At 41.0% G+C, this 14,671-nt stretch overlaps 1 protein-coding gene across 2 annotated transcripts in view; it reads left to right on the top strand.

Moving 5' to 3' along the window:
- Nucleotides 1-14,671, top strand: part of LOC135212124 (peptide transporter family 1-like) — a 51,678-nt gene that overhangs the window by 14,069 nt on the left and 22,938 nt on the right. Inside the window, exon 1 of one of the 2 annotated variants that reach the window (XM_064245524.1) lies at nt 2,999-3,025. The exons of the other annotated variant lie outside the window; for it this stretch is intronic. The gene's annotated coding sequence lies outside the window, so the exon portion shown is untranslated. Of the gene's footprint in view, nt 1-2,998; nt 3,026-14,671 lie in introns of those variants that run through there. 2 annotated transcript variants of the gene reach the window in all.

The raw sequence follows: 14,671 nt of genomic DNA on the forward strand, positions 1-14,671 counted from the left end.
CCAACCCCCTTGTAGGTATTATTCTATAATTTTTACACCCCCACCAATAATATCCTGATCATCGTTCAACTTATGCTAAACTTTTACCATTTCTATGCATTTCAATATTTTTCACTCTAACAAATCTTTAGGTTACATATTTTAATTAACTTGTACTCAGCCTCCACACTTTATTCCACAAAGGAGAGTTGGCTAAGTAATCCCATCATACATTTTTTCTCACATTGTCTCCCAAAGACAATTCTAGTCACTAGTCTTTTTGCGCCACCTTTCTTCTTCACATAATTATTTTGTGACTCACTTCTCCGCTCCTCCGACCGTCATCAACAGCTTCTTCTCCCATTATCTATATCCATTATACGTTCCAGCTTCCTGGATTGCTATTTACCGCCATAACCTCACTTTTAATCATATTTAATCATATTTCTATCAACTTGCCTCTTCTTGCAAATCCTACAAAATCTTTCACTAGGGTCTGCAGTTTTCTCTTCACTATTCCCATTGAGCACTGTGCTATCAGCAAAGAGCATTCTTGATGAATGAGGGTGGTAATGCCACTGTATCCCTTACGTCAATAAACAAAGGCGAATGCTTTGGCCTCGGTCAGAGCACACGAAGTTATCACGGAGAACTCTCTTATGAAGCAAGTTATCTCCTTGGTACAAAGAATTTCGATAGTAATGGACTATTTGTGGGCGGTTATATATATATATATATATATATATATATATATATATATATATATATATATATATATATATATATATATATATATATATGTGTGTGTGTGTGTGTGTGTGTGTGTGTGTGTGTGTGTGTATGCACATGTCTATGTGATGTATATATAGTTGTTTAGTCATTAATTCCACGGAATATATGTGTACACACACATTACATATATATTTTCACTAATAATATATTTTTTACAAATGAATATTATGTTCGCTGAAATTTAAAATTTTAAATGAAATTAACGAGTGAAAGCAAAACAAACTTTCGTATGTGCAATAACTGATCTCATTTTCATCATAAAAAGAAAGACATCTCTCTCTCTCTCTCTCTCTCTCCTCTCTCTCTCTCTCTCTCGCTCTCTCTCTCTCTCGCTCTCATTCTCTCTCTTTCCAGCTACGTGTTGCGTGCCCGCGTACTGAGAACCGTTAAAAATGACCTTGAGCTCCTTACGGCAGCTCCAAGCAAAATGTTTGTTACCGACATGACTTAAGAGTAGTTTTTTTTTTTTTTTTTTTTTTTTTTTGTTTTTTTTTTTTTTTTTTTTTATCCGGGGATTCCATGCTTCACACTCGAAGTTACGTTTACACGCGCGCGCGCGCCGAGACTTATTACACATACAGCACAAGCAAGGATGTACATACGTATCTTCGAAGTGCATATGCGTGAGATGTGCTTAGTGGTTAAGTGTTGACGATGCTGCGAAATTTTGTAATTAGCCCCTAAAGTAAAGTATTGTAACTGCTAATGACGGCATCATTGCGGTTACCGATTTCTGCAGAGAAAATGTGGGAAGAGGTCGCCTGCTGGATGTAAGAAGGCTGCTTCAGTGGACAATGAACAAGTAGTACCTACATAAAAGAAAGTACAGAGAGAGAGAGAGAACAGTTTATGTGTGATGATTTTCATCCCTGATGAGATTATAAGCATAGTGGAGAGTGGAGACCTTGCTGCTTTCTACCAGAGGGGAGGAGCGTGCTACTGAAGGCAACTACAAAAGCACCGTATTTAGTTGTGGACTTAATCATTGCATACACTATGGCAACCTCCCAACAGAATTCTCATTGGTAGTATCAACATTGAGAGTAGATAAGATGAACAAGAAACCAAGGATCACTCCGTGAGGAAAGGAGGCGTTGAAAGTCACGTTGGAGGAATATTTTTTTATTACGGTCAGTTAGGACACAATGTTTTGCATTTCAACTTCCCGTGTTCTCGTGAGTCGAACGCATGCGCTAGTTCTCCGAAACTAGGTGTGGACCATTAGTCATCTATATCCTCTATTAAATTTAGAGAGAGAGAGAGAGAGAGAGAGAGAGATGGATTTATTTCTTATATTCTTTCTCTCGTTTCGAGATTTTGTCTCATTGAACAAAAGTCATTAATATACTTCCAATGACGAAATAAATGAAAAAATCGCTCTTATGTAATTAAATTAAAGAAATTTGTTATTCAACACATCACCATGATTCATATACATGCATTAAACTACAAATGTCCTTTAATATCCAATTGGCTCTGCCTCGGAATTAATATATTTTCATTGTGTTAACCGAAGGGGAATTGTTTAGTTGATAATAATTTCTTCCTCTCGTGGACTCGAACCAGCGCACTGACAGAGGAGAAATCAGGACTTCAGTGACTCCTAAACCAACCTGGCCAACTTGTTTAGGCTTCACTGAATCCACGAGAGGACGAAATTATTTATCAACTAAAAAATTTTCCCTTCGGTTAACATATTTGAAAATATATTAATTTCCGAGATAGAGCGAATTAAATAGGGCATTTGGAGCTAAATGCATATATATGTTTGTGTGTGAGCATTTTACATAGCTGGGACGTTAACCCTTAAACTTAACCTTCATTTATTATATAACAAAATTTATTATATAATTCTTATATTCTGTTTCATTATATTAGTATACTCCAAAAAAGCGGAACTCTGCAGTGTTTCTTAAACTCTTGATCTTTAAATAATTTTTCCCATTTTTATGATGAACTATGTTCCTTCGTAAATCAGATTTATCACTATATTTTTTTTTTATTTATCATAATATTTTACTATTTTCTCTTCTCCGCTTATCTACGCAAATCACGGCGAGAGGCCAGGGAAACTGGTACCTTTCTTCCTCTTCCCCTCCTCCTCCTCCTGGACTCCTTCGTCTTGTAGGAAGAAGTGGACTTCGAAAAAACAGCAGGGCAGGGGCCTCCATCACCGCCAGTCTCTCGGTTTCTTTGGTGGAGGAAGGTTGTGCCACGTTCGCCACTCGACCGTTTAAATCGCCTGAGGCGTGAGGTGCGCTTACAATTTTGTTCATTTTGGATGAGCTTGCGATAGGCATTGTCGAGTGTTTTACGGCTTTCTGAATGTATTTGTCTCATTTTAGGTTGGGCTCTTTTTTTTCTGTGGCTCCAAAATCTGTTTTGACGATTGGCTTGACAGTTTTCAAAACGGTATATCGGATGTCTCTCTGAGGCAGGTTGTATCTGCATACATATTCACCTGACACAAAGGTACACATTATGTAGGGCTGCCCATAATATTAGTTCTAATATGTGTGCACATGTGTAATGGTTATGATACCGTAATAATAATAATAATTGTTATTATTACCTTTTTTTCTATTATTATATATGAATGAATTAATGAGCACATGGGAATGATGTACAACATATATTCCAGTTGTAGAGTAATCATACCTGATTAATGGGAAACTTGCGCCTGTCTGGATTTGCTTATCCTTTCGATGTTAGGAGGGACACTGGACAGGGACACTCATTCCTCTTCAACACTCAGCAATCTAGACCTCTTGCTAGTTTTGATGTTTGTGAGTATTGAAAATCCTAGTTCACACAGATTTGAGGTCGAGAACTGCAGCAATATTATCCGGGTTTTTTAGGGCTTTGTGAGGGCGTTCTTTTCCAATTCTTATCCAAAAGTTTTCTAGTGACATATCCAAGTACTCCAGTTTTAGCGTGCGGTCATTACGGACACATAATCATACATACATACATGCACACAGACAGAGACACACACACACACACATATATATATAAATATATATATATAATTATATATATATATATATAGATATATATATATATATATATATATATATATATATATATATATATATTATTACACCTATCCATGAAATTTTCGCGGCGCACTGGGGGGATAGTCGTGGCGCAGAAGGGCGCCGCGGCGCACAGGTTGAGAATCACTGGTGTAAACGTCTAAACGCCTCCTCCATTCCTGAGAGTAGGATTCGTTGTAAGAGTTGCCTTTATACTCCCGAGAGCTGAATTCATGTAAGGTAACATGAACCACCCTTCTGGGCAGTTAAACGGACGTGAAGATTCTAATCAACAAGATTCTGAGGGGGGCCGAGGCATCACTTTACCAGAGTTGTCTGTAAACAAAGCACACACAGCAGTAATATTTTTATATGTGTGATTAATACTACCATTATTATTAGTAGAAATAGAATTAGTTGCAGCAGTAAACTGGGCAAATATGTATATTAGTTACTACCACTATTTTTATCCATTATTTTGGAGAAGCCTGTGAAATACGGATGAAAATATAATGCGATCAGTAATTAAACTCAAAATAAATACTTTCCTGACAATAAACATGTATAATTACATTGTAGGTGGTAACAATCTCTCTCTCTCTCTCTCTCACTCTCTCTCTCTCTCTCTCTCTCTCTCTCTCTCTCTCTATTCTTAATCCTTTGTAATTTTGTATTGTTGACATCTCCCCTCGGATACAAAAGGGTATCAGCTCCCCACTCTCACTGGTACGTTTGAACCTTGGAAAAATCTTAAGGCAAATTGGTGGCATTGCAGCTTCAATTTTATATTGCGCAATGTCATAAAGATAACGCGTGCCCTTATCTAGTATATTACGAACCGAGAGCTTCCTATGAAAGAGATGTTATGATCATTATCATCGTAATGGTAACCTGATGCTTTCGTTGTTTCTTGCTTTAAATCTTCAGGTGAAAACCCTCATGGACAGAGTCAACCGACTACAAACCCACGAGGGCCCCAAAGGGAAATCAGCCTGCACACAGACAACTTATAGGAACGGGTGATTAAATAAATAAATGCGATGGTATAGGAAAAAAAAAAAAGAAAAAAAAAAATACACTTGAAATGCGGGAGACGTCAGCGGCAGAGAGAAGGAATGAATTTGCTCCTCGTTTCAATCTTTGGAGATTAGAAGATCCCACAAATGCACTGGGACAACTGTTCCACATTTTAGTTGTGGGCAAGATGAAACTCTTAGCGAACTGAATGGCTGTATTTGATAACTTGTGTCTCGATGCATTGTAGTCGTTCGGTAAAAGTACGCCTTGAAAAGCCTCAGAGAAACGAAGCTAATTGTGACTTAGACGATCGAGGGATGCTTCTCTACAGATATTGCTCAACAAAAGAGTATAAAGTTGAATTTCCTTCCAGCGTTGCTATATCTAAAGGCATTCAGAAAAAGTGTCATGTAACAGTATTATAACATTACTGGTTGTAGGAAACAGAAGGAAACCCGTGGGTCACTCCAGTGCTTTATTACACGTCCAGTCTATACAGAGGTGTGGCTGCAAATGGGTTGCAGACACGCGGGCTACATTGGCGCCAATCGCGCTGCCCTCTTGGCAACAAACATTACACATTTTCAACCATCCTACACACCACCCCCCCCTTAGATTATGCCATGACAGAATGGCATAATATTAAATGGAAATAATCAGTGATGGCAATAAGTAAATATGTATTAAATGCATATATATACACACAAAGAAAATATGCAAGGAAAAAAAATCTTATAGGAAAAAAGAAATGGTTAATGCACAGGTATTGCAGCATAAATTGACATGCATGGTAGCAACATGAATATGCATAAAAATATGTCTGCAAAAATTAATTGTAGCCAGTTCAGCTTATCAAAAACAGAAGACAAAAAAAGCATGAGGGACAATACAAGATAAATTTACAGTGGCACAAGCGTGAGCATGGGTTAATACTCAACATCACCCATGACATACTCGCCCATCCATGAGGGTTGTACTGTCCGCCTTTTTGGACGAGGTGGAGAGGGGCCTGGGCATGGGGAAGTGGCTGACGACGTTGGGGGCTGACGTTTTAGCACTTTTAGGTGCTTCCTGTTTCTGAGTGACACTCGACTGCTTCCATCCAGCCTAATGAGATACTGTCGGTGGCCCTTGGATTCCACTACCAACCCAGATCGGTCCCAGGTTTTGGTTACAGGATCCTGCACTCTTACCCTGCAGCCTACAACAAGGGGTAGAAGCTCCCTGGTCCCAGCAAGTGGTTGGGTTTCCTTTTTGGGACTCTGCCATTTGCAGTTCCCTATTCTGGATTATCTCGTCCCAGTGTCTCTCCACCTTGTAATGCTGTCTGGGCGTTGGCACTCCATCTCTGAGCTGCCTACCAATGGCAAGCTGTGCTGGGGACTTGTCGAACCCCTTAGGAGGGGTGTTGAGGTACTGAAGAATTGCCAGAGATGCCTTGTTGCAATCAAGGCTACCTCCTTTGCCTATAAATGACCTGATTATCCTGTTGGCAGTCTTGACTGCTGCTTCAGCCCTTCCATTAGACTGGGTGTAATAGGCTGACGAAAGGCATACAGTAACCCCCATTTTCTGAAGAATGATGTGGTGTCTTCACTAATGAGGTTTGTGCCCCCATCTTGTGAAGTACGTCCTCCACACTGATATGATTCTTGATGACGTTGTACCATGTGGAAAGTGTGCGACTTCCAGCCACCCGGTGAGCCTGTCTGCATAGGCCATGTACATATGGCCCTCCAACTGTAGCCTGTCCACCACCATTGACTGGAATAGGTATTCTGGGGGTGCTGTGAATACTAATGATTCAGCAGGTTGTGATGGAGCATGTATATCACAAGAGGCACATCCATCACTGTGGCTCTGCAGGTCACCTTCCATGCCTGGCCAGTAAACTGATTGCCTAGCCCTGCAGAGCATGGAGTCCACCCCCTGATGTCCTGCATGAAGGCCTGTAATGACTTGAAAGCGAAGTTCCTCTGGGATGAGCAGATGTGGGCATCCTTGCTCATAAGTGTAGACTATCAGGTCTTCTACCATAGATAACCTGTCCCTAACTAAGTAGAACTGACGTAGGAAGGCCAACTCCTGTGCTTTCTGTGGGCGCCAGTCATTTGCTGCCACTCTAGCTACCAACAACTGGTATACAGGGTCTTTAGAGGCTGCTACGTTTACCCTCTCCTCATCAAGTATGAGGCATTCTTGCTCAAGGGCAGTGGCTGAAGCAGTGACAAGAGCGGCAATCATATCCTCTTCAAGTTCAGAGTCCTTGTCATCTGGTTTGCAACGGAGAGCAGGGAAGTGTGATAAAAAGTCAGCAGCGCAATTCCTCTTCCCTGGTAGGTATCTTACCTGGAACCTGTATTGCAGGGTTTTCTCTTTGAGATGGAAGAGTCTTGGCTTCAGTATATCTTTCAGCTCTCTATCACCCAGGAGCTTGACCAGTGGGCGGTGGTCAGTCACGATCAATAAGTTGGGGCAGCCCAACAGGAGTAGCCTGGCCTTCTTGAGACACCACGTGACAGCTAAGGCCTCTCCCTCAACAGCAGCATACCCAGCTTCAGCTTGTGACAAGTGACAGCTCCCACATAGGGCAATGCGCCACCCACCCTTGCAGCAGAATGGGACATCAGCTGAGGTACAAGCACAGTACTGCTGCAAGATAACAAACCCGATCCCATCTCTGCTCCAACCTGTTAGGGCTGCCGTAGGTCGGGTCTTGTCATAGTATACCAGCCCATCCTTGGCCAGCTTGCATATGGCCTCCTGTGCTTGGTGGAATCTCTCTTGTAGGTTGTTATCCCAGTAGACATTCTTGCTTGCAGACTTCTTCAGGAGGTCTCTGAAGGGTTCCATCAGTGGGGTGGTGGCAAGGAAGGGTGCCAACTGGTTAAAAAGCCAAACCATGACCTGATGTCAGTGACAGAGGGTTTATCAGGCATAGGGAATCTGTATGGCAGCTAGACTCCTCTGTGGGCCTATAGGAAAACAATCCCAGCTGGAATCCGACGAAGCTAACTCCTCATCAGCAGAAGCTGAATTTCTCTGGCTGGAGGGTTATTCCCTTTTTGGCACATGTATGCAAGAAATTATACGTGTGCCAGAAGGCCTCTTCGATGCTGTTGTCATATAGAAGAGTATCATCCACACACTTGTTTTTTCGAGGAATGTCCTTGATGGTGTCATCAAACCTCTTGGTGTAGGCATCTGAAGCTGGATAGTGTCCCATGGGTGTTCTTCTGTACCGATAACGCCCCCAGGGAGTGATAAAGGTTGTGAGTTTGCGGCTTTCTTCATCTAAATTCACCTGGTGGAAGCCCCAATGCGCATCTGCCACTGTCTTAAAGGAATGTAAAGGTACCCCTGAGATCATGTCGAAAGGAGCAGGGGTGTGATGCATCTCTCTCCTGCAGGAGGCATTGAGATGTTGAAAGTCCACAGTGCGGCAGGGCTGACCTGACTTCTTGCCAACAATGACCATCCTCGCACACCATTCTGTTGCTTCACCAGTTGGTACCTCCTCAATGAAACCTTTTTTGATGTGCTGGTCCAACTGCATCTTCACTTCTGATTCCCAATGCTTTGGCACTGATGCTGGGGTGTGGCATGCATAGGGGGTTGCCCCTGGCAGTAGATGAATATGGTGCAGCTTGCCCTCCATGACATGGAGGGCTCCCTTTCTGTATTGAATGTCGATGATGAAAAATGGCGCAAGAGCCACTGCTCCAACTTTGGGACGTTCTCCTCCACTGGTGGGAAGGGTATTGATGAGGGCATAGGCAGGGACTGCCCAATGGGGGTGGGTACCTCATGCTCCAGTGCGAGGCTTGCTGACACCGGTAAGTGGTGGGGAAAGGACAGGGGCACAAGGCCAAGGTCCTTACAAGCAACCAATGAAAGAAAGAATGACCTTGCAGACTTGATGAAGTACACTTCTTGGACGGTTGTCCTGTTACCATATTGAACGCAAAGGCGGCCAGTTCCTATACACTCCAATCTAATGTTGGCAACGTCACGTAGGGCCCCGCAGCGTGGTGAAAGGGCAGGCCTTTCAATGAGGGTCGACAGCAGCGTGGGGCCTGCAACACACACTTGGGCCCCAGTGTCTACCACAGCCTGTACAGGGCTGTGACCCTTAGGCCTAGGGCTATGACTGATGAGGACGCTACCACTTGAATAGTAGGCTGCATACTGGGTTGTATCCCAGCAGTGACTGCCCCCAGTGTAACTGATGACGCAGGGGCATCATTCACCATCTTGCTCCTACAAAACCATTTCAAGTGACCAATTTTTTGGCAGCCATGACAAAGACTATTTCTCACTGGGCACAACACCTTTCTGGGCTTGTGCTGCACTCCGCAGCTCCCACACACACGAGCATTGATGGGAACCGAGGCCCTCTCATTACTCTTCATTGCTGCACACTAGTGGGGGGGTGGCTGGGGTCTGTCTCCACATCGCCCGCACGTGGCTCTTGATGCCATGTGTCGTGCTGGGGCATGGATGCATCTTTGCGGGCTGCTTTGTATGTTGCACACACTGCCCTTAGGTCATCTACACTACAAACAGAATCACATGACCTATAGAGGTCTCTTTTCAATATCTCATCCCTTAGACCTACCATAAGCTTCCTAATAAGCATATATTCAGACAAATCACAATGACAGCTAGGCCAATGGAAGCCACAGTCCATGGCCTTTTGAGAGCACTTTGCAAAATATTCACTAATGGACTCCTCACACCCTTGCATATACACAAAAAACTCAGCCCAATGCACAGCCTGGTTTGATGCACGCAGAACCATGGCCCATATAGCATCCAAAGGCCCTTCTGGAGACAAGTTAGCCCACTGCAAATCACTATACCTGGCATCCAGCGTACGTTTGCATTCTGGGGTGCAATGAAGCCTAATGTATTGAACTGCATCCGCTGGTTGAAACTTATGTAGCCTAAGCCAATGTGTCATGGACCGTTTCCAAGTCCTGTAGGAGGCTGATGAAATTTCAAAGCACACTTCTCTGTTAGTGGTGGGGTTGGGGCCTTGGGGCCGCTCTGTAGATGCAAACTACTCGCCATTGTAGCCAAACAGTCGTTAAGGGCTTGCAATGCATTTCAGCCCTTGGCAACTACATGTTGAAGAGCTGGTGATCTTGACGCTACTCCGACGGGAGTACTGTGGGCACTCCTGAAGGATTGTCGTGCCCTCCTTGCCGTGAAAGACGGTCTCCCTGGTGTAGACATGATTATTCTTTATGGATCCTACTCACTGCGCCATGTAGGAAACAGAAGGAAACCCGTGGGTTACTTTCTCACCTTTCTCACCAGATGCCAGGTAGGCCTCCAGGCCTGTCAGTCGTCCTGCTTCAGGAACTGTCTCCATTCTTGGCGATCATCATAGAGCCTCATCTCTCCAGTGCTTTATTACATGTCCAGTCTATACAGAGGTGTGATGGCAAGTGGGTTGCAGACATGCAGGCTACATTGGCGCCAATTGCGCTGCCCTCTTGGCAACAGACATTACACATGTTCAACCCTCCTACACTGATGAAAATCGGAAGGGTAGCACCTTCTGAAGCCATGCGTCTCAGGAGAAAAGGCGGATAATGAAGCACATTTACCAGTAGATCAGACTCTTTGAAGATTCTGAGGCCGCCTAGCACCAGATGGCTCTTCGGGGAACAAGTTTATTTTTCTTCTCCTTTTCCTTCCTCTTCTTCTTCTTCTTAGGTTATCAGACTCGCGACACATTCTCCAAAATGGAGAAGGAATTTTGGCTTTGGAATGATTGTAGAAATGAGGATTTTCTTTGATTTTGCCAACGTGGAATTATAAAATTGACAAGGAACAACTTATGGTGGAATTGGTGGTTTCAACATCTAGCTCATGATAACGAAAACCGAAATCTGTTTCTGACAAAGGGCGCAGAATTGTTCCTCAAAATAATCTGGACCTTAATTTTGTTCTCTTTGGTTATCAAAATCTAAATTCTTTTCTGTTTTTCAGGGATATGATTCATTTCCCATTATTGGGGACGTGACTCAGTTCCCCTTATCATAATATGATGCTTCTTCCATTATCGGGACATAATTCTGTTTCCTCTGCCGTGAGTCTGATTTTGTTTCAGTACAGGGAACATGAATCCCATTTTTTTGAGAATCCAATTTCCTGATAAATGAAAAAAAGTCAGTTTTCATGACAGAGGAAACAGAAGCATGTCCCTGATAACTGAAATGGCGCCATGTTATGTTAAAGGAAATTGAATCATGTTTCCGATAATGTAAACTGAATCGTGTTCCTGATAACAGAGAGAGAATTACATTTTTGATAACAAAAGATGCCCAAAATCAATGCTCTGATAATTCCAACATATCCGTGACAAAGGAAACTAAACGTATTATTGATAAACACAATGGAAACAGAAGCATTCATTGCGAATCTTACTTCTGATTCTTGTAATTACTGATATCACATATTGTCAACACGTTTCTTAAAAAGAAGGAAGGAAGGAATACAGAATTTAGGCTAAAGGCCAAGCGCTGGGACCTATGTGATCATTCAGCACTTGAAGGGAAGTTGAGAGTAAGATGTTTAAAAGGTGTAAGAGGAGGAAAACCTCGCATTGCACTATGGCATAATTGTTAGAAGAGGGTTGAGGAAAGTAAGACGGAAGAAAGAATATGAAAGGGGCTACAGTAAAAGGAATAAAAGGGGATGCAGCTAGGGGCCGAAGGGACACTGTAAAGAACCTAAGTCTCGTTCCCGAAGTCGGGTCTAGTGAATGTGTATCTAGAGAAATTTGATCACCAACGAAAACAAAAACAATATTGATTATTGGAGAAGAAATTGCGCAAGAATTTTGAAAGCGCTTGCTGTACGCTGTGACGTCACCAAATGATTCTAAAAAGTCCTGATCGGTATTGCCACCACTATTGCCATGAAATTACCCCTGACATTCGACAGCTGTAGAGCGAGAGGCAGTGCCAGCACAAGGCACAAGGCTAAATCGAAATCCACCCCGAGACGTTTCCCCCCAAAACTGGGGTGGCTCCCGAGAAATATAAAAGGTCGATACATTGATGCATTCATACTTTTATTGCTGAATCTTTTATGAATTTTCTGTGCAGTGCAACTTTCACACATTAGCTACTTCATAAACCTACACAAGAGTGTCGTACACTCCTATACATGCACACGCACTTCACGATATATTCATATCTTGCCCTTCCTTTTAATGTCTCATCTAACCCATCTGGAAATGAAGAAAAGAACAACATACCAGAATAGGAAAGAGACATGGGAAAATCCTTATTATTACCCATATTAAATGAAGGGGATAACACGCAAACCATCATAGTGCGCAGGGTTTAGTTACGAGTAACTCAAAAAGAAAAATAGAGTTCTCAGAAGAATTAACCCAAATTGAAAATAGATATAATGAATGTAAGTGAAACCTGGTATTCCCAAGAGACTGGCAATGATGATCAAATAAAGGGGTTCCAAACTTATAGATCAGATAGAAAAAATAGGAATCAGTGGGGAACCGCGATATATGGGAAAGACATAAAATAAGGAAAAATATATGAGAAATATAGTAACTCAGAATGTGAAATAATAGCGGTAGAATTTGTTCTGAAAAATGAATGAACATAGTAATATATAGACCCCCTATTACTAAAGAGTTTGACACAATAATAGAAAAATTGGATGATATATGTAGAAATCACAAAGACTGGACTATTCTCCTATCCGGAGACTTAGAATTTCCTTTCGTAGACTGGTAAGAGCAAATAGGAGATTGTGGTTGTATTTATACTTATAAAAAAAGAGAGTAATAGTAGTGCAGAAAATAAGAGGCAATTCGAAAAGCTATTAGATATGCTACTAGAATACAACATTCAACAAATAAATCACATGCCAACAAGAAAGGAAAATACTTTAGACCTAGTATTTGTGGATGAGGTGAATTATGTTAAAGAAATAATAGTTTATAATGCGAGTATTTCAGACCATAATGTCATAGAAATAACAGTCCATTCCAAAGCAGGTTAAAACAGAGATAAGCAAGAGGGGAAAAAGTGGGAAGGATATGGAAAACACAATTTCTACAGTAAAAATATAAAATGGTCAGAAATAAAGGAAGAATTTAACGAAGATTCGGATAACATATTTGTAAGTGATGATATACAGGTAAATATGGATATATATAAAATATTAGAGAAAATAGTGGATAAATATATACTGAAGAAGAAAAGTGAACATCAGTCATGCATACCAAGAGACAAATGGATCTTGTTCCAGAAAATCAGAAAGTGGAAAAAAGGTCTTGCAAAAGAAAAGAATGCATGGAAAGTGATGGAACTAAAAAATAAGATAGAAAATGCAGAACAAAAGATTATACAATCAAAAGATAATGAAAAATGGGACTTGGAAGAAAAAACCCTAGTAAATATCAAGCAAAACCCCAAACTATTGTACTCATATGCGAAAAAGATGAATAAAAGAAGAATAGAAATAGGCCCTCTAAGAAATGAAGGGAGATTAACGAATGAAAAAAAGGAAATATGCAACATATTGCTAGAAAGATATAAGAGAGAATTTACCCTTAGAATTGATAATGAAGATAATGATACAGAAATAAGGGATGAAAATAGTGAATATTAATCAGACATAGATATTAATGAAGCCAATATTGTGCAGGCTATTTATGAAATTAAAAATGGATCAGCAGCTGGGCTTGATGGTGTCCCTGCTATTTTGTTAAAGAAAGTAGTTCATTCTATTGCAAAGCCCCTTGCAATATTACTAAGACAAAGTGTAGATACAGGCAAGATTTATGATGAGCATAAATTAGCATATATTACCCCTACTTTCAAAAGTGGATCAAGACTAGAGGCAAGTAATTATAGGCCTGTGAGTCTAACATCACATATTATGAAAGTGTATGAAAGGGTAATGAAGAAAAATATTATGAAACATTTAATAAAAAAATAATTTGTGTAATATAGGACAACATGGTTTCGTACCTGGAAAAGTACACAAACCCAACTGTTATTCCACCGTGAGATCATATATAAAAATATGATAAACGGAAAAGAAACAGATGTGGTTTATCTACACTTTGCAAAAGCTTTTGGCAAGGTAGACCATAATATATTAGTGAAGAAAATGAGAAAACATAATATAGTGGACAAAGAATTTTTACACAACAGAAAACAGATAGTTATTGCAAACGATGAGAAATCGGATAAAGCTAAGGTAATATCCGGTGTGCCACAAGGTATGGTGCTAGCTGCATTGCTGTTTGTTATTGTGATTGCAGACATAGACAGTAATGTTAAGGACTCGGTAGTGAGTAGTTTCGCCGATGACACAAGAATAAGTAGAGAAATTACTTGTGATGAAGATAGGAACTCGCTACAAAGAGACCTTAACAAAGTATATGAATGGGCAGAGGTAAATAGGATGGTATTTAACTCTGGCGGGAAGATAAAGTAAAGTAAGTAAGTAAATTATGGGGATAGAGAAGGAGAGATATATGCATATAGGGGACCTAATTACGAGACAATCACTAATAAGGAAGCAGTTAAAGACCTTGGTGTGATGTTGAATAGGAACATGTTATGCAATGGTCAAATAGCAATTCTATTGGCAAAATGCAAAGCAAAAAATGGGAATGTTGTTACGTCACATGATTATGCTTTATAAAACGTATGTTCGTAGTCCACTTGAAAAATGCAATATATGGTACCCACACTACCAAAAGGATATTGCACAAATAGAGAGTGTACAAAGGTCCTTTACAGCTAGAATAGAAGAAGTTAAGGATCTCGACTACTGGGAAAGACTACAAT

The sequence above is a fragment of the Macrobrachium nipponense genome, chromosome 40, assembly GCF_015104395.2.
Source record: "Macrobrachium nipponense isolate FS-2020 chromosome 40, ASM1510439v2, whole genome shotgun sequence".
NCBI classification, from domain to species: Eukaryota; Metazoa; Arthropoda; class Malacostraca; order Decapoda; family Palaemonidae; genus Macrobrachium; species Macrobrachium nipponense.